The sequence below is a fragment of the Stegostoma tigrinum genome, chromosome 9, assembly GCF_030684315.1.
Source record: "Stegostoma tigrinum isolate sSteTig4 chromosome 9, sSteTig4.hap1, whole genome shotgun sequence".
In the NCBI taxonomy this organism is placed as follows: domain Eukaryota; kingdom Metazoa; phylum Chordata; class Chondrichthyes; order Orectolobiformes; family Stegostomatidae; genus Stegostoma; species Stegostoma tigrinum.
The window spans coordinates 93006339-93027868 of record NC_081362.1 but is presented as its reverse complement, the minus strand read 5'-3'; positions in this window follow the sequence as shown (position 1 = coordinate 93027868).

Below are 21530 nucleotides of genomic sequence, written 5' to 3'. Positions count from 1 at the left end.
ATGAGACACAGCAGGTGATGCTTGACTTCACTATCACTGGGCAAACCTTTACATAATGAGATGGAAGGCTGCCACCAAAGCCCCCAGTGTTCCTGTCACTAACTTTATCATCTTAGATGGTGGAAGTGGGACGTTCATAAAGATATGTGTGAGAATTACTGCACAATTGTGTGAGTTTTACCTCCAACAGGTTATATTACTTGATGGTGCAATATTTGCATATTCTTCAAGAACATCTTTGTTAAAAATGTATTCACAGGACGCAGGCATTGCTGGCTGGACCAGTATTTATTGCTCATCCCTGGTTGCCCTTGAGGAGGTGGTGATGAGTTGCCTTCTCGAACCACCCACTGTATGATTCTATGATTCTGTGCCGACTCGGTTTCTCCTGCACTTCCTGCTTTTATTCCAGATCTTCAGCATCCACAGTATTTCCGTTTTGTTTGAGATGATTAGCATTGATGCATTTAAGGGGAAGCTCATCAAAAATAGAGAGAGAAGTGATGAGATTACATGGTTAAGGTTTGGAGGAAGCTTGAGCGGAACATGGATATTAGTTATCACTAGTTAGACCAAATGGTTGGTTTCTGCACTACATCTGGCCTGTAATTCCACACGTTTGAAGTTCAGATTTGAATGATATGAGACTGCTGATGGAACAAGCTTGTGTTTCCCAGCAAATTATTTGCTGAAATCAAAGCATACCAGTGTAATATGCTCTTATATGGAGAGTGGCTCCTATTATAAATGACATTTGTGATGCCAAGTTGGAGCTCAATGAGGCACCAGTACTGGCAGGCTGGCTCTTCAACAGAAGCAGCACGCAACAGACAATAAATAGTTGGCTAGGCATGCCTAAAATGTTGCTTCTTGTTTCCACTTCAGGTTCTAATGGCACTTCAAACTTTTATCATTATGAGTCACGACGCTGCCACACATCCACATCTCACAGCTGAAAGAGCTTCGCTTACTACCAACTGCCAACACAGACTCACAACAGACAATGGGAAAGGACAGTTAAAGCAAAGCACAAATAAGGAGTGTTCCTCATGTCTTTATTCCCCTTGCAACTGTTTGAAGGTAAATCCACATTTGATATGTGGGAGGCTTTTAAGGAGAGGTTGATTAGAGTGCAGGAGAGACATGTTCCTGTGAAAATGAGGAATAGAAATGGCAAGATTAAGGAACCATGGATGACAGGTGAAATTGTGAGACTAGCCAAGAGAAAAAAAACGAAGCATACATGAGGTCTAGGCGACTGAAGACAGACGAAGCTTTGCAAGAATATCTGGAATGTAGACCGAATCTGAAAAAAGGGCTAAGAGAGGACATGAGATATTGCTGGCAAACATGGTTAAGGAAAATCCCAAAGTCTTTTATTCATATATAAAGAGGAAGAGGGTAATTAGAGAAAGGATTGGCCCACTTAAGGACAAAAAAGGAAAGTTATGCGCTGAGTCAGAGAAAATAGGTGACATTCTTAACGAGTACTTTGCATCGGTATTCACCAAGGAGAGGGACATGACGGATGTTGAGGTTAGGGATAGATGTTTGCTTAGTCTAGGTCAAGTTGACATAAGGAAGGAGGAAGTGTTGGGTATCCTAAAAGACATTAAGGTGGACAAGTCCCCAGGTCCGGATGGGATCTATCCCAGGTTTGTGAGGGAAGCGAGAGAGGAAATAGCCAGGGCCTTAACAGATATCTTTGCAGTGTCATTAGACATGGTTGAGGTCCCAGAGGACTGGAGACTTGCTAATGTTGTCCCCTTGTTTAAAAAGGGCAGCAAGGATAATCCAGGTAATTATCGACCGGTGAGCCTGACGTCAGTGGTAGGGAAGCTACTGGAGAAGATATTGAGGGATAGGATCTATTCCCGTTTTGAAGAAAATGGGCTTATCAGTGATAGGCAACATGGTTTTGTGCAGGGAAGGTCATGTCTTACCAACTTAATAGAATTCTTTGAGGACGTGACAAAGTTGATTGATGAGGGAAAGGCTGTAGATGTCATATACATGGACTTCAGTAAGGCATTTGATAAGGTTCCCCATGTCAGGCTGATGGAGAAAGTGAAGTCACATGGGGTCCAGGGTGTGCTAGCTAGATGGATAAAAAACTGGCTAGGCAACAGGAGACAGAGAGTAGTAGTAGACGGGAGTTTCTCAAATTGGAGATCTGTAACCAGTAGTGTTCCACAGGGATCTGTGCTGGGACTGCTGTTGTTTGTGATATATATAAATGATCTGGAGGAAGGTGTAGGTGGTCTGATCAGCAAGTTTGCTGATGACACTAAGATTGTTGAAGGGGACTGTCAGAGATTACAGCAGAATGTAGACAGACTGGAGAGTTGGGCAGATAAATGGCAGATGGAGTTCAATCCGGGCAAATGCGAGGTGATGCATTTTGGAAGATCAAATTCAAGGGCGAACTATACAGTAAATGGAAAAGCCCTGGGGAAAATTGATGAACAGAGAGATCTGGGTGTTCAGGTCCATTGTACCCCGAAGGTGGCAACGCAGGTCAATAGGGTGGTCAAGAAGGCATATGGCATGCTTTCCTTCATTGGGCGGGGTATTGAGTACAAGAGTTGGCAGGTCATGATGCAGTTGGAAAGGACTTTGGCTCGGCCACACTTGGAGTACTGAGTGCAGTTCTGGTCGCCACATTGCCAAAAGGATGTGAATGCTTTGGAGAGGGTGCAGAGGAGGTTCACCAGGATGTTGCCTGGTATGGAGGGCACTAGCTATGAAGAGAGGTTGAGTAGATTAGAATTATTTTCATTAGAAAGACGGAGATTGAGGGGGGACCTGATTGAGGTCTACAAAATCATGAGGGGTATAGACAGGGTGGATAGCAAAAAGCTTTTTCCCAGAGTGGGGGACTCAGTTACTAGGGGTCATGAGTTCAAAGTGAGAGGAGGAAAGTTTAAGGGAGATATGCGTGGAAAGTTCTTTACACAGAGGGTGGTGGGTGCCTGGAACACATTGCCAGTGGAGGTGGTAGACGCAGACACGTTAGCATCTTTTAAGATATATTTGGACAGGTACATGGATGGGCAGGGAGCAAATGGACACAGACCGTTAGAAAATAGATGACAGGTTATACAGAGGATCTTGATTGGCGCAGGCTTGGAGGGCCGAAGGGCCTGTTCCTGTGCTGTAATTTCCTTTGTTTCTTTGTTTGCAGTTTTGAAATACATGGGTTGGACGGGTTGAACAAGCAGCATTCAGAGCTGGCCAACTTGCTGCCTTCTCAGCATTAACAGACAATGTAAAGCAAGGGAGCAACAAAAACAATGAGGCAGTTGGATGAGTCACAGAGTCCAACCTTCGCCTGAGCTCTCAGCATCAAGGTAAATAAGATAGCTTTCAATACTTTGCCAAATTTGAAAACACAATGTACTCAGCATTCAGTTTGAAAAACAAAATCCATGGGCAATTTTCCGATTCCAGTTTAAGTGTTTTTTAAAAAGAATGCATTTTATTTTAGAGTTGTTCGACCTTTCACCTTTTGCAATTCACAGGGAAATAACTGATCTGCCCACACAGCCACTGGTATTTGGCAGAGTGCCATGGGCATTCAGTATAGGTCCACGCAGCAAACACATGACTAACTATTGCCCAGGGCGTAAAAGGGGTAGCACCAACGTGGGTACAAAACTGGTGGAGTGATAGAAATGGAAAGTAATGGTTGATGGAAGTTTTTGTTAGGTACACTTCCCTTCATTGATCAGAGCTTTGAGTGTAGGGGCTGGGACATCACGTTCCGGTTGCACAGGACATTGGTGAGGCAACGTTTGAAGCACAGCATCGACTTCTGGTAGCCCTGATAAAGAAAGAATATTATTAAATTGGAAAAGGTGCAGAAAAGATTTGCAAGGATGTTTCTGGGAATAGAGGGTTTGAGGCCCATAGAAAGACTGCGTAGAATGGTACATTGTTTCCCTGCAGTGTAGAAGGTTTGAGGGGTGACTTTATCGAGGCTTATAAAATCATGAGGAGCATAGATAAACTAAATAGCAACCGTCTTTTCTCTCAGGTGAAGGAGTTCTAAACTAGAGGATATAGGTTTGAGGTGAGAGGGGAAAGATTTATTTGGGACCTGAGGGGTAACGTTTCCACACGGACTGTAGTGCATGTATGGAATGAACTGCCAGAGGAAGTGGTAGATACAGCTACAGCTAAAACTGTTAAAAGACATTTGGATAAGAGCATGAACAGGAAAGGTTTAAAGGGAGATGGGACAGATGCAGGAAAATGGGACTAACTTACTTTGGGTAACATGGTCAGCATGGATGAGTTGGGCCAAAGGGTTTGTTTTCATGCTGAATGACACTGTGACTCTAGAGTAGTTCTCCAGCATTTGTTATTGGGATCCTCGCCTTTCCTGATACATATCTTAAGGATCTTAGTGTGCAGGGGATGTTTCCAAAGTTTGTGGACAACACAAAACTTGGAAGAATTGTAATCTGTTCGAACAATGCGGAACTTCAGAAAGACATAATCAGAAATTGCTGGAAAAACTCAGCGGGTCTGATAGCATCTGGGCGGATCCAGTGACCATTCTTCAGAACTGGGTCTGAAACATTAACTCTGACTTCTCTCCACAGATGCTGCCAGACCTTCTGTGTTTTTCCAGCAACTTCTGATTTTGTTTCTGATTTCCAGCATCTACAGTTTGTTCTCAAAGTCATTGATCAGTTTGTGGAACAAACACAGAGAGTGCTGGAAAAACTCGGCAGGGTCTGGCTGCATCTGTAGCAGAGAGGAACAAAGTTAATGTTTTAAGTCTGATAGGACTTTTCTCTAGCATAGTCCATGTTGGTTTCAGATTTCTGATATCCATAGTTATAGCAGCCAAATTCTTAATTAAGCAGTTGCTTCAGGTGTCTCGTGTCAGACATGCAAATGAGGATGGTCACTCGACCCGAAACATTAATTCCAATTTCTCCCCACAGTTGCTGCCAGATCTCCTGAGCGCTTCCAACAATTTCTGTTTTGTTTCTGATTTCCAGTATCCACAATTATTTTGGCTTTTATACAAATAATGTGTCCCACTTGGCAGAGATGCTTTTGAGTATATTTTTTCCCCAGGGTAGGGGTGTCCTAAACTAAAGGCTATAGGTTTAAGGTGAGAGGGGAAAGATTTATAAGGAGCCTAAGGGGTAATTTTTTCACACAGAGGGTGTTGCACGTGTGGAATGAGCTGCCGGAGGAAGCGGTGGAGGCCTGAATGCAGGAGTACAGAGTAATCAGAGCCTAAAGATCTCTCTTACTCACATACAGTGACATGTATGGGTGAAAAGACAGCACCTTTTTCTTTCTCTATATTTTTGATTGTGCGCTGTGAAGGGAAAAGGATTGTTTAAAAAACCAAGCATTAGAACATAGAACATTACAGCACAGTACAGGCTCTTCGGCCCTCGATGTTGTGCTGACCTGTCATACCGAGCTGAAGCCCATCTAACCTACACTATTCCATGTACGTCCATATGCTTGTCCAATGACGACTTAAATGTACCTAAAGTTGGTGAATCTACCACCATGGAAGATGTTATTGTATGTTTTATGAGCAAGTTACTAAAGCAGATTATAAGTGGTGTTTACCCTGCTGATTTATTTAGCCAGTTGTAGAGACTAGCTGTAGGTCAGTGAGCACCAGGGTCTGTGTACAAAGTAAGTATTGATCGGTAACTGATAGCTGATTGGTTTGTGAAGTTGTGACAAGATGTGGATGAGAAAGGTTATCTGCCTGACAATAACTATACTATGTATTATGTATAGTAGCTGAACAGCTTGTGGGTGCGAAAAATATCATCAGAATTCTTCAGTACTCTGAGAGGGAAGGTGGTTTATCTCTTTCTATTGCAAACAATACCTCAAACCTGAAGAAAAGCAATTCTATTTTCTCCCACCACTTGCTATAACCTGTTGCTTTCAATCAATAAGTCAGAGACTTTATAATTTGTGAACCAGTCACCCTGTGCCTCCTACAGAACGCAAAATGTTTCTGGAGCAGAGACATTGAAGAACAGCAAGGCCTGGCAAGCGAAAGAATCATCTCAGTGAGTCCTCAGAACAGGGGCCGGCCTTCCTATTTCTGTTTTTCCATCCACCCACAGCATCTATTTTTTTGAGTTTGTTTGTGTCCATCAATAAGGAAGAATGTATAAGGGGGTCACAGGTTAAACTAGTAGGCTTATATATCAACTGTTTATGGTTACTTATCTGCAGCCAAACTATTTATTTGTAATAAATAGTCATTCTTATTAAGTGTAGAAACCTGCAAATGATGGCCTTGTGCTTTTATCAATAGGCTATTTATCTAGTGAGGTTCCAGACACCCAGGTTTGAATCTTGCCGTGGCAAATGGTGCAATTTAAATTCAATGAGAATCTGGAATTAAGTGTTTAACGATGATTGTGAATCCATTGTTGGAACAACCCATCTGGCTCACACATGTCCTTCAGGGAAGGAGACTGCTATCCTTACCTAGTCTAGCCTACATGTGACTCCAGACCCATAGCAATGCAGTTGACCCTTCACTGCCCTCTGGGCAATTAGGGGTGGGCAATAAATGCTGGGCTGGCTAGCAATGCCCACATCTATGAAGAACAAAGTAAAGGTAAATTGGAGAATTTTTTTGTGTGCTGTAATAAAGTCTTCAACTTTTTTGATGACTCCGAGAATAGCAGATAGCTCATGTCTTGAGAAATGAGTCCTAACTAAGCAATAGTTGCCGCCCAATTCTTCCTGTCGTATCTGAGTCTGAAAGGGTTCATACTGAAGAATACCATAAGCACTAGCCTTTCGCTGATTTCACATGAACTTGTGCATAGAGCAATTTAGGATCTGAAACGGAAGAGATTTGGTGCCTGGTTCTCCTCATAATCGTTGTGACAATGCCTATCATATTAGTGCAACCTGTAACCAGCTACTGATACGCCAGGAGCAATATTTTATGAGTTTGGAGAAATCACAACACACCTGGAAAGGGATATTTTTCTATCACATTAGATCGAGCAAACCACATATTTTCCAAAATTTGAAGAGGGCAATGGTGAAATCTTCATTGTGAGCAATATCTTATATAGTCTTGTGAGGTGACACTCAATGCAACACTTACTACAGGTACATTGTCTCTGTAACGTATATAAGTGCAAATGTTTCATGTTTACTTTTGCACACATCTCCTCAATTATTGTAATATCTATTAATATTTAAATTAAAACTTAAATTGTTTCTCTTTTCTTCTTTGTTTGTTCACAGGACTAGGGCATTGCTGACCAAGTTTCTGATTGTAGTCTGACCATAATTAAGCCCCAGTCAAAATTGTGGGATTGCGTACCCCTTAAAGATTTCACCACATAATCTGGGCTGGAATTCAAAAGTGGAGAGTTTCACGCATTGAGAGTTTTGTCCCTCTGAGAGCAGAAATTCCTCCTCATTTCAGTCTTACGTTGGCACTACTTTGTTCTGAGACTGTGCACTCTGACCCTAGACTCTTCTATGAGGCGATACATCCTCTCAGCTTTGACCCTGTCAACATCTTAAGAATCCTGTATGCTTCAACGCGATCACCTCTCATTCTTCTAAATTTCAGTGAGTATAGTCCCAAACAGTATAATTTTTTTCTCATAAGACAACCCCTCCATACCAGTGAACCTTCTCTGAACTGCCTCCAATGAAATAATGTCTTTCCTTAAATAAGGGGGAACCAAAACTGCTCACAGGACTCCAGATGTGATCTCCCTGGCACCTTGTACAGTCGCAGTAAGACTTCCCTATTCTTATTCTCCAACCCCCTTGAAATAAGGGCCAACATTCCATTAGCCTTCCTGATTCCCTGCTGCCGCTGTGTGCTAGCTTTCTGTGTTTCATGCACAAATACCATCAAGCCCATTTGCGTTACAGCTTTCTGCAGTTTCCCTCCATTTCAACATGGTATGATAGCATCATGGTGATACTCCTTGATCAATAATGAGAAGATAACCATTCAAAGCCAACCCTAGCCGCTGGAATATGATTATTACATTCACTAAAACATCAAGGTGTAAAAGGTGGTGTTAGAGTAACAGTGAGGTAGTGGTCTTGCAGTGCACTGGTGGCATTGGGGAATCTCCAGGTTCAAGTTCTAATCCAGGAATCGGTGCAGTGAAGGAAGATACATTCATTACACAGCCAAACGGGTCAGTTATCACCCTGCAAATCCTCCCAACACATGCTCATGCCAAGCTGTAAAGGTACGGAGATCAGAGATAATGGGAGCTGCAGATGCTGGAGAATCCAAGATAACAAAGTGTGAAGCTGGATGAACACAGCAGGCCAAGCAGCATCTCAGGAGCACAAAAGCTGACGTTTCGGGCCTAGACTCTTCATCAGAGAGGGGGATAGGGAGAGGGTTCTGAAATAAATAGGGAGAGAGGGGGAGGTGGGCCGAAGATGGATAGAGGAGAAGATAGGTGGAGAGGAGAGTATAGCTGGGGAGGTGGGGAGGGGATAGGTCAGCCCGGGGAGGACGGACAGCTCAAGGAGGCGGGATGAGGTTAGTAGGTGGGAAATGGAGGTGCGGCTTGAGGTGGGAGGAAGGGATAGGTGAGAGGAAGAACAGGTTAGGGAGGCGGGGACGAGCTGGGCTGGTTTTGGGATGCAGTGGGTGGAGGGGATGAGCTGGGCTGGTTTTGGGATGCAGTGGGGGGAGGGGACGAGCTGGGCTGGTTTTGGGATGCGGTGGGGGAAGGGGAGATTTTGAAGCTTGTGAAGTCCACATAGACATCATTGAGCTGCAGGGTTCCCAAGCGGAATATGAGTTGCTGTTCCTGCAACCTTCAGGAGGCATCGTTGTGGCACTGCAGGAGGCCCATGATGGACATGTCGTCTGAGGAATGGGAGGGGGAGTTAAAATGGTTCGCGACTAGGAGGTGCAGCTGTTTATTGCGAACCGAGTGGAGGTGTTCTACAAAGCGGTCCCCAAGCCTCTGCTTGGTTTCCCCAATGTAGAGGAAGCCACAACGTGTACAGTGGATACAGTATACCACATTGACAGATGTGCAAGTGAACATGTGCAGGTAGAGAGATTCCTGGTCATGCAAACAATGGAAGATCATAACTTCATGCTTCAGTATGCATGTAATAACGTCTTGTTGGTTACATGATTTTTTTCTTGTAAACTCTAGCCACGAGGTTAATTCCAGGGATAAAGGGATTGTTTTATGGGGAGCAATTAAGCAGTTTAGGCCTTCACTCTCTGGAATTTAGAAGAATGAGCAGAGATCTCCTTGATGTACATGAGATGCTAAAAGGGGATTGACAGAGTGGACGTAGAGAGGATGTGGGAGCAGTCTAGGACAAAAGGTCATGGCTTTAGGATAAGGGGTAGCAGGTTTAAAACAGAGACGAGGAGAAATTACTCCCATGAAAGGGCCATGGATCTATAGAATTTTCTACCACAGAACTGGGTGGATGCTGAGCCATTGAGTACTTTTAAGGAAGAGATAGACAGGTTTTCATTCAGTAATTAGTTGAAGGGTTATGGAGAGTGGCAAGAAAGTGGAGTTGAGGCCAAAATGAGATCAGCCATGATTAAACCGAATGGTAGGAGCAGGCTCGAGGGGCTGAATGGCCTACGTCTGCTTCTAGTTTTTAGGTTCTTACAAAGGGATATTGCTATAGCATCCCTGACTTGTGAGAAAGCTAGTGGGCTCCATCGGCTGGATCGGATCTGCACCGGCAGCACCAGGTTTGACCCCCATTCCGGAAGTGAAATGTTCGGGATCTGGATCCTTGACCCGCCCTTGGTTGAGATCGTGGCAACGAGAGTCAGGCCAGCTTTTAAGAAAAGAGCAGTCAAAGATCTGCAATAGTCAGCACAAAAAAAGCCAGCAGAAAGTCATTTTAAAAAACATCTGGTTCACTCGACTCACAATCGTAGAATCGTATAGCACAGAAGCAGACCCTTCGGTCTAACCAGTCCATTCCGACCTTAATCCCAAATTAAACTAGTCCCACAAGTAACTTTCCATTCTTACTTGGCATGATCTACACGTGACTCCAGACCCACGGCAATGGGGTTAGCTCTAAAATGTCTCTGAAATGGTGGAGCAACTATTTCGCTGAATTTAAACGGTAGGTCACTGTCATCATGAGGCCAGTTAGGGAGCAAGCATTGAATGCCAGCCTTAGCACTGGTATCCATATCCCTTGAATGAAAAGTAAAGGGGAATAGTTGGCAATGGACCTCAGGAAAGATGTATAAACATTTTCTAACCAATCTGTTCAGTGGTATTATTACACACCTCAGGAAAAGGTGGGACTTAAACCCAATTTTCCTGGTTCAGACATAGGGTTACTACCACTCCAACACTCAGAGTGGGGAAAGGCCTAGTGGTATTATCATTGGCCTGTTACTGCAGAGGCACAAGACCATGATCTGGGACCTGGGATGAGTCCTGCAGATGGTGGAATTTGAATTCAATTGAAAAGAAATCCACCCACATCATGAAACTGTTGCTTGTAGGTAATGGGTCTAAAACAACCGCACCTGTAACACCCTTTATAGAATTACATAATATGGAAACAGACCCTTCGGTCTAGCCAGTCCATGCTGACCACAATCCCAAACTAAACGAGTCCCACCTCCCTGCACTTGGCCCGTATCGCTCCAAATATTTCTTATTCATGTAGTTATCCAAATGCCTTTTAAACTTTGTAACTGTGCCAACATCCATCACTTCCTCTGAACATTTGTTGCAAACACAAACCATTCTCTATGTAAAAACAAAATTGCCCTCAAATCTTTTTTAAATCTTTCGCCTCTCACCGTAAAAATATACCCCTTCACCTTGAAACACCAATTCTGGGAAAAGACACCTGTTCTTCACCCTATCTACACCCCTCATGCTTTTATAAACCTCTCTCAGGTTTCCCCTCAACTTCCTATCCTCCAGAGAAAAATTCCCAACCTCTCCACCCACTCCTTATAACTCAAATCCTCCAATCCTGGAAACATCCTGGTAAATCTCTTCTGAACTCTCTCCAGTTTAGTAATATCCTTCCTAGAACAGGAAGACCAGAACTAGACACAGTATTCCAGAAGAGGCCTCACCAATGTCCTGTACAACATCAAAATAATGTCCTTTTGGGAAAGAAATCTGCTGGTCTGGCTTACATGTGACTCCAGACTCACAGCAATGGGGTTGACTCGTAACTTCCCTCTGGGAAATTAAGGATGGGTGATAAATGCTGGTTTAGCCAGCAATGCCCATGCACTGTGGATGAATGTAAAAGACCCTCACAAGGAAAGCTATATTAACCTCAGAGGTGTTCCAATACAAATTCATCAGGGTAATGTAAATGAGAAATACTTCATCCTGTGATATCGGATCAGAGGGCGTTAAATTACAAAACTGTTTTTCTTCACATCCCTTGATAATAAAAGCTTCAGGACTGAGCTGATTGAGGTGTTTGAGATTATGAATGGATTCGATCAGGAACATAGAGGGAAGCTACGTCTCCTGATTGGAGCTGGAGATAAAAGCCCAAGGGGCTGTAATCTTGAACATAAAACCAGTCTTCACCTGTTCTGACTTAATTTGAGCAAATGAAAATTTCATAAAATCTGCACCCGTTTTTCTATTTGACTCTAAGTCAATTTTGTGTCAAAGTTTTTTTTCACGTTTTGAGATTTTTATTAAATTGCTCGTTTTGGCACAACCTTTGGGGTCAGTTGGAAAATGGAAAAGATTTGGACTGATAGCTAGAAGGGCTTTTCTAATTGACTTGGTTCATGCAACAAGCTGGTTTAAATTAGAGGAGCTGTCAGCATGCATCTTATCTGTTTGAAATTCAGTGTACCAACACAGAGCAAACTATAGTCTGTCTGCTGATGGTGTGTAGCCTTTGAAAACTTGGATAGACTTCATAGAATCCTGACAGTGTGGAAGCAGGCCATTCAGCACATCAGGTCCATTCCAACTGTCCAAAGATCATCCCACCCAGGCTCACTCCTTAGCCTATCCATGCATTTCCCACCCTAAACCCTGCAGGCAATCTAACATGGCCAACCCACCTAGCCAGCACACCATTGGACTGTGGGAGGAAACCGACACAGACAGTCACCTGAAGCTGGAATCGAACCCGGGTCCCTGGCGCTGTGAGGCAGCAGTGCTAACCACGGAGCCCCCGTGCTGCCCACTGCATCTGGAGTCCTCACAGGATTAATGGGATCAGTTCAGTTCAGGATTGCAGAGCTACTGAGCAAAGATTGTGGATCCTAGCGAGATTCCACGGCACCAAGAGGAGAACGCAATAAGAGAAAGGGCATTCAAAGGCTCAGCTTACACTAAGTCCAGGTCAAATTCCAGTCTCCGCTCTTAACCAAGCTATTTCCTTTGTTCTGCACCCTGCCTGGAACGTTTTATGGGAAAATCCAGCCAAAGCCCTCAGTTAAGCTTTCCTACAAATTAAGAAAGGAATAGTTGAGGCATCATCTTAACAGCGCGAAATATCACTGTGATTTAGCAATTTGGGTTGAAGAAGGAAGGTGGGAGGTCAAATCTCAAGGTGCATGCATCCAGCAGCTAGCTAGTCACAGTCAAGATGTGCAACCATTCATTGCTTTGGTCACGGCGTTTACAATTAGCAGCACTTCACTGCTGCCTGGTCCCACTCGGATTACACATTCCCAATGTTCTGACTTTTCTGGTGTCTGAATTGAGAGAAGGGAATTCCATCACCAGACAACGTCCTCTGACAGGGAATGTGCTTTTACAATCCCTGAACCCACATGTCGGACTAAATAGACATCACAGCTGACCACTCAACACAAAATCCAGAGGGATTACTGAAGACAAATAACCACTCAGCATGGTCTGGGTAACAGACATTCCATCTCATGTCAACCTGAAAGCTCCGATGACATGATTTGGAAGAAGAGAAGGACAACTTACCCCTAACATTCTGGCTGATATTTATGGCTCGGCCAAAACCACACAAAAAAAAAACAGATTTTCTGGTCATTGTAACATTGCTGCTGTGGAACTTTTCTGAAACCAAATTGGCTGCTTCAGTTCTTACACTACAACATAGAGGCATTCTATTAAGTGCATCACTGGCTGCAGAACACGTGGATGCTCTTTGTAGGTGCTATACAAATGCAAGCTTGTCATTTCATCCCTACTCTGAATGGGAAGAGGGAAAGTTTGTCAAAGTACAAGACTCAGAAGCTCTGCCGAAGGGAGAGTTTGCAAACACATATCCATTCCAGCTGAAATTCCTGACTACTGGCTGGAGCAGAGAAGCTGCTGGTGTAGTCGTGCTATAATTCGACTTAGTGAGCTGAGGTCAGTGCACTCAAATTCTACGTGCCTCACAGCGCCAGGGGCCAGGGTTTGATTCCAACCTCAGGCAACTCTCTGTGCAGAGTTTGCACATTCTCCCCGTGTCTGGTGGGTTTCCTCCAGGTGCTCTGAATTCCTCAAACAGACTAAAGATGTGTAGGTTAAGTGGATTAGCCATGGAGAATACACAGGGGATCTGGGCAGGGATGCTCTTTAGAGGGTCGGTGTGGACTCGATGGGTCCAATGGCCTGCTTCCACACTGTAGGGATTCTAAAAGCAGGTAGTAAAATCTGAATTCAGTCAACAAATTTGGAACTTTTGTCTTCAAGATAGAATTTACTATAGCTCTTTGGACAAAAGGGATCTTGGGGTGAAAGTGGGAACTGGTAGGGATTTGGATGATCTTGTTGACACCTCAGTCATTGTTAACAATGGAGACTGTACTGAGATAGAAATATGTGTGTTCATACAATGCAGCCAATCAGTGTATTGAAGCCCTCACAAACAGTATCGATTTTAGTAATGAACTGAAATCTGATTGCTGCTCCTAATGAATTATAATGAATAGCAGAGCAGGGCGCTGAATGGCCTTATCCTGCTCCTATTTTCTGTGTTTCTATGATGACCACTTCAGAATACTTCATTTATGCTGAACAGAAAGGTGAAACATTTCCTTATTCAAAGGTTATTGTATAAATATTTCATGCCAGAAATCTTGGCTTTTATACTTCCTGTAGACTTGACCAGCCTTCCAATTACTATCCTCTTTAAACTTGAGGACACCCAAAACGCTACCATTCCCCGATTTCCTACAAACCCTATTCACCTACTAGCTCTCTGCTCAATGACCCATATTTTCTCCAGCCACATAAAAGTTTTGATTTAAAATTCTCAGTTTTGTCCTCAAGTATCAAATCCTCCAAACCTTTCACCCTGCCCCTATCACCCACCACCATGAGCTTACTCCTCTCTACCTTTGCAATCTCCTCCAGCCTCACAACCTGCCACAATATCTACAATTATTTTCTCCCTTTGCCTGTCATTGCCTAAGGGATGGAGTTTAAAAACAGGGAGGCTATGCTGCAGCTGTATAGGGTCCTGGTGAGGCCACACCTGGAGTACTGTGTACAGTTTTGGTCTCCTTACTTGAGAAGGGATATACTAGCACTGGAGGGGGTGCTAAGGAGATTCACTCGGTCGATTCCAGAGTTGAGAGGGTTGGATTATGAGGAGAGACTGAGTAAACTGGGATTATACTCATTGGAATTCAAAAGAATGAGGGGACATCCTATAGAAACATATAATATGATGAAGGGAATAGATAAGGTAGAGGCAAGGAGGTTGTTTCCGCTAGCAGGTGAAACTAGGACCAGGGGGCATCGCCCTAAAATAAAGGGAAGCAGATGAAGGGCTGAGGTCAGGAGGAACTTTGTCACCCAAAGGGTTGTGAATCTGTGGAATTCCCTGTCCAGTGAAACGACCTCACTGAATGTTTTTAAGGCAAGGCTAGATACATTTTTGAACAGTAAAGGAATTAAGGGTTATGGTGAGTGGGCAGGAAAGTGGAGCTGAGTTTCAGAAGGATCAGCCATGATCTTGTTAAATGGCGGGGCAGGTTTGAGGGGCCAGATGGCCTACTCCTGCTCCCAGTTCCTATGTTCTTATATTCTTTTGTAGTGCATCTATGGAAATTTTTACTGCAGGGGTTTGATGATGCTGGGTCATTGAATATATTTAAGGCTAAGTTAGACCGAGCTTCAATCTGTCAGGGAACCAAGAGTTATAGTGAATGGTCAAGAAAATGGCTTAGAGTCCAAGATGAGATCAGCCATGATCATATTGAATGACGGTGTGGATGCAATGTGCTGAATGGCTTATTTCGACACTTATGCCTTATGGCTTCAAAAGTTTGTGGACCACATGGGGTCAAACTTTGTTTTGTTATAGTTCTACAAGGAACCTTGGATACTGTATTATGTTAAATGTGCAGTAAGCTACCCAAATACCCCAACAAACTGAGGCATATCAACAATAAGCGGGACAGAACACCAACGTTTCACAGAGGCACACTGACGGTGTTACCTAGCAGGGTGACAAAACATTTGCAACCAAACACATTGGCTCAGCGAGCAAGTCTACAACCTCATCCATAACCCGAGCTACAGATCTTCTCGAAAACTAGTAAAGCACTTCTTACGTTTTGTATGGAATATTGCATATGACTGTGTAAGGCCCCGAGGCAAACCTTAAGACTTGTCGGAGCTCAGTTGAGAGGTTATTTCCTCAAATAAATCAAGTTAGTTCATCGGAGTGCATTCTGTCTCTGAATCCACTGTGACTGCTGCATGGTAACTTATTAATTCATTGAGATTCTTCATAATGAACAGTCAATTCCATTATTCACACAGAACTGAGGCAAATATAATGGAGGGAAGAGGAAATGGTTCCTCACTGTGCAGACATGCCCCTAGATGGATCTGCTGGACAGAATGGTGCTCAGGTGGATGCTTTCTTCCTCCCGGACCTGCGGCGGAGACTCCAATACCAAGCCTTGCCCAAACTGGTCTGGGGTTGCCAGCAGTCTCTGAAAGCTGGAGGAATGCACAACACTCAAGGAAGAATTCTGCCAGGATAAGCGGTGGCACGGTTGTTCAGTGGTTAACACTGCTGCCTCACAACACCAGGGGTACAGGCTCAATTCCCCCCTCAGGAAACTGTCTGTGCGGAATTTACATGTTCTCCCCGTGTCTGCATGGGTTTCCTCCGGGTGCTCCAGTTTCCTCCCACAGTCCAAAGATGTGCAGGCTGGGTGGGTTAACCATGCTAAATTGCCCATAATGTACAGTCTGGGTGGATCAGCTGTGGAAAATGCAGGGTTAGAGGGATAGGATGGGGGTGTGGTTCTGGGTGGGATGCTCTCCGGAGGGTTGTTGTGGACTTGATGGGCCCAATGGTCTGGCTCCCTGTTGCAGCAATTTGATGATAAGTGCCACCATCATCTCTCCAATACCATATCATCACTCTCTCTTTGCTACTGCACCCACCTACCACCAAAGCTAATGTTCTACCTCTCCCACTATTGTCTGCAATATTATTCTTTCAATTCCCCTCACCCACTCCATCCCCCACCACCACTAACCCTGCCTGCCCTCCCCTGCGCACTCACTCACTCACAACACCTTCCCAACTTCACCAAAAATAACAGACTAATGCCTATCTGTCTCTCAGAAAGTAGGCCACACTAGGGCAGAAGGAGGCGGAATGGGTGGTGGGCTGCCCGGCATTTTGCTCCTGATCTCTTGTGAAGAAAGAGTCCTGATTCTGGCCATCCCTATCAGCTGGCTGATTGGGTCCAAGCCCCTGAACTTGACTTGACCTCCTGTAGCAGGACCTAACAACTGAAGCCTATCTCCCTTGACTTGCCTGAGGCCTGCAAACGAACATGAGAAACTTTCTGGTTTTGTGCCTGTACCAAATTCAAGTCAATACCAGCTGGAGAGTGGGCCTGGCATCTCTAGCTGTAGAGCAAGAGATAAAGAAGATAAGGAAAAGCAGTGAGACGGTGTGAGCATTCGGGTAGCTTCAGAGTGAGTGTGTGCTAGGACAGCGAACTAACAGCCTGGAGATACAGCCTGGTCCAGCTCATGAGATGAGTGTGCGCCAGCCAGAATTGAATGGCGAAGCATACTTGATGGTCTGAATGGCCAGATTCTGCTCCTTTGCCTTGCGGTCTCATGTGGCCTTGCTGTAACATGACAGTGAGAGTCCCTGGCCCAGCCTGAAGTGCAGCATTGAAACATAGTAGCATCCTATTATTGGTTCAGCGACCTGCCATGAGGGTTCACTGAGGTTGACATTAGTCAGATATCTGTGTCCATGGGCATGACATGCCCCTGGCTGGTGCCCCAGCTTGTTCCCTGAGATATTACTGCACAGGAACCAGCAGCCAGCTGAGGTCACTAAATACCTGCCCTGACTTCAATGTCAAGAATTCTCAGGATCCAAGTCGCAGCTAGACCAATAGAAAGCTACACATTAAGCGGTAAATATTTTAGGACTAAGGTGAGGACAAAATCCTTCGCTCAGAGAGTGAGGAGCCTACGGGATTCGATGGTTGAGGTAGCAACATTGAATGTTTTCAAGAAGAAGGTAGATATAATGTTCCGTGATACATTCAGAGGAAGGGTCACCAGATTGAAATGTTAACTCTGTTTTTCTTCCTTCGCAGATGCTGCTAGACCAGCTGAGCTTTTCCAGCAACTTCTGTTTTTACTCCTGCTCCTATCCCCCATGTTTCTATGTTCATGCAGTGAGATGCCTTTGACAAACAGCAATCCCTTAACAAGTAGCTCACTGTTGCCCTGTGAGAATCTTGCCTTGACACCCACAATGCAGTTAAAGGATAGAGAAAGCCGTCCCCGATGTTGAGAGTGACCTTACTGAGCTCCTTAGAATATAGAACATAGAATTGTATAGCACAGTACTGGCCCTTCATCCTATGCTGTCTTGCCAAACTTTTACCCTAATCCTAAAGTCTATCTAACCTCCATTCCTACCTTATATTATCATCCATATGTCTATCTAAGAACTGCTTAAATGCCCCTAATGAGGCCGGCTCCACTACCCTCTCTGGCAATGCATTCCATGCCCCTGCCACTCTCTGAGTAAAGAACCTACCTCTGATGTCTCCCCTATATCTACCTCCACTCACTTTAAAACTATGCCCCCTCGTAATAGCTACCTCCACCCTAGGAAAAGGTATCTGGCTGTCCACTCTATCTGCACCTCTGATTGTTTTGTGCACCTCTGCCAAGGTGACAGATTTCTCACTATCACCCATATGGTTGAGGCCCTTGAGTGATTCCCTGGCGTGTGTGTGAATCCATTAAAGTGTAGGAGCTGCTGAGAGACTCAGAAAACATGAAGGAGCCAGCTGAAGATTTCAACAGATTCAGACAGAAAGTACCGGAAATGTTGGCTGGACATACAGGATCTGTGGAGAGAAAGTCAGAATTAGCTTTCCAGATCAATTGTCTTTCAAGAAAGCATGCAAATCAAGCCAGCGTACAGTGAGAGAAATGGAAGCTGTGTGACAGTGGTACTGCATTTGGTGAGCCCATGTTTGGAATACTGAGTTCAATTCTGGTCTCCCTGTTTTAGGAAAGATGTGAAACTTGAAATGATTCAGAAAGGAATTACACAGATGTTGCCGGGGTTGGAGGGTTTGAGCGATAGGGAGAGATCAGGACTATTTTCCCTGAAGTGTCAGAAGTTGAGGGGTGACCTTATAGGAGGTTTGTAAAATCATGAGGGACATAGATGAGGTTAATAGCCACGGTCTTTTCCCTGGGGTGGGGGAATCCAAAACTAGAGGGCATAGGTTTAAGGTGAGAGGAGAAAGATTTGAAAGGGACCTAAGGGGCAACTTTTTCACACAGAAAGTGGTGCGTGTATGGAATGATCTGCCAGAGGAAGTGGTTGAGGCTGGCACAGTTACAACATTTAAGGCATCCAGATGGGTAAATGAGCAGGAAATCTTTAGAGGGATACAGGCCAAATGCTGTCCGATGGGACTAGATTAAATTAGGATATCTGTTGTGTATGGACGAGTTGGACCAATGGGTCTGCGCAGCTGTATGTTTCTATGCAAGGCCTAAGAGATTGGAAACAACAGGAAAATGCCCGGTGCTTCTTTGGAGGTTTATGATAGAAGGGAACACAGGGGTCAAAAATCCTGCAGGGAAACATGTGCTGTTCTTGACTTCTACATATGTTGTACTTTACCAAAACAATTAGATTGAGTCTGGAATTTGTCCAGTTTTATTTTAATATAGCTTGCAATGTTAGACCAATATCCTGCAGTTTTACTGGAGTCAATTAGAGGTTTTGACAGAGAATTTGATAATTATTTTCAAGGATTTGTCCTGATTGTTCATCATTTGTCTTAAAACCAGATTGGTTGAGTCAAACTGAAGGAACTTATTTCCTTTCCAACATTCCTATGCTTTGATTTCCCTGAAAGAAGGTTGATTTTAGTCCAGATAAACCTGTCCGAAATACAACAAAATGATAGAATATACCTTGTGCGGAGGGTGGAAATTCTGCCTGGCATCACATTCATTCCAGTCTATATTTCATGATCAAGATACCACAGCTTAGTCCAACTTCTGACACGCCACAGATGATACTACGGAGAACAGTTACAATATGACCTGCTTACAGAGGGAGATCCCAGCAAACATGAAGAAACGGGAATCAATTATGCCAAAAGAATTGGCATGAGATTTCAATAAAATCAAAGAGAAAAGGTTTGTACATCTTCTGTGGTATATTTTTGTGTCTAGGTCTGAGATTTAGTAAGAACAAGCATGTGGCCAAGGTTAGTAATCATCAGTTTTCAGAGCAGCTTTGGTGTTGAGACATTGGGAGAAATACCTGAACTCAATCCTCTTCTCAAGATGTTACCAGGCCCAAACTCTGCCAGTTATTGTGGGACTCAGGGTCCGAGGGCTCTAGAGGGAACAGAGCCATGAAATTCGAGAATCAGCTGAACAGGAAGTCGCTAAAAGTATTGAGCACAGGCTTTTGAAACCAGGATCAGTTGTTGGGCGTGGATCTGGGAGGTCAGACCACTGGAAAGGATGGGACTTCAGAACTTCGGAGCTATCCTGAGTAAGGAAGCACTTTTAACGTTGTCTAGGTCGGTGGGTGAGCTGTGTTATCCAAGATAGTGGCAGAGCAGCGCTCCCAAAACTGGCATCGGCCAAGTGGCAGCGGAAGGACATTACAACGACATCGAGGTGGGCCAACGACAAGCGATCCAACTCTGATGGTGGCGAGTCTGATGCAGGTGGCGGTGAGGTGCTGGTGGAGGAGAATCAGCCCAGTGGTGAAGATTGACAACTTTGATAGTTGTTTGGGTCTGAGGTTGGCAGTGGCAAGGCGATGGAGGAGGGATAGCGGTGCAGGCAACATTGATGATGAGCTGGATCAGGACTGATGGACTCTCTTTAAGCTGTACCTTTCTGTTTATTTTCTTATTCCGAAAACTATTGAAAATGGCACCAGATTGTGGCGACGGTGGAAAAGATTTTCATAGAATTTAACTGTTGTTCTTCCTGTAGAATACACGTGACAATAAAATCATTCAGCCATAAGGACCTTCCCAGGATCTGGGAGTGAAGACGAAGAGGAGAATCATGAAAACCAAAAGAAACAAGGAGAGGCTTTGGAACATTGGAGAGCAGACCATTACAAGTTGGTGAGTTTCTGCTAGTGGGAGGACTGCTGGTTCAGGCAACATTGTGTGAAAGAAGAAAGCACCTGCATTTACCTAGCACCTTTCACAAACTCAGGGAGTCGCAAACAAACATACGATTCAGTGTTTTTTTGAACTGTTGACCCTTAGAATGTAGGAAACATGGCAACCCATTTTCACACAGCAGGTCGCTTCGAGCAGCAATTCAAGGATGACAAGATAGGCTGTTTTCAATAGCATTATTTAAAAGATAAGCAGGTTCCTCAGCAATGAGCTCATGGAATCATAAAATCATACAGTACAGCAAAGGACCTTCAGCAATGTTGAGTCTGAACTGACAAAAATAACGACTCAGTAATCCATATTAGATTTGGCGAGAGGTTACTGGGCTTGAAATATTAACTGTTTTTCTGTTCACAAATACTGCCAGACCTTTAAGTTTCTCCACCACTTTCTGCTTTTGATCCATATTAGACGATAGTTTGGGTAAGTCTTTTAACTTCAAAACAGCCCAATAGGAACTTTTATATTCAAAGGAGATGACAGAGCAAAGCCTCAGTTTAATACTGTACTGTAGCACTCATTCAGGACTATACTGTAACTATCACAATATGGACTTGAGGGTCTGGAGTGAGCTATGAACCAACAATTTTCCACCTCAGACAGTGTGACCCACTGGCCATGACTAACACTCTAAAGAGGCAGTCTTGAAGAAGTCAGGCCCCAAACACTACTGAGTTATGAAACCCCAACTTTCCAAAAGATTATAGCCATCGGCCTCTCTCCAAAGCCATTTGAAACCTCCTGCATTCCATCTGGCATCAATCCTCCTCCCACTTCACTTCCTATCCTTCGTCAGTTTTAAGCAAGGTTCCCAATTTAAAACATTTGAGATTAATTTTTCAGTTTCTTAATATTATAACCAACAGCAGGGAGA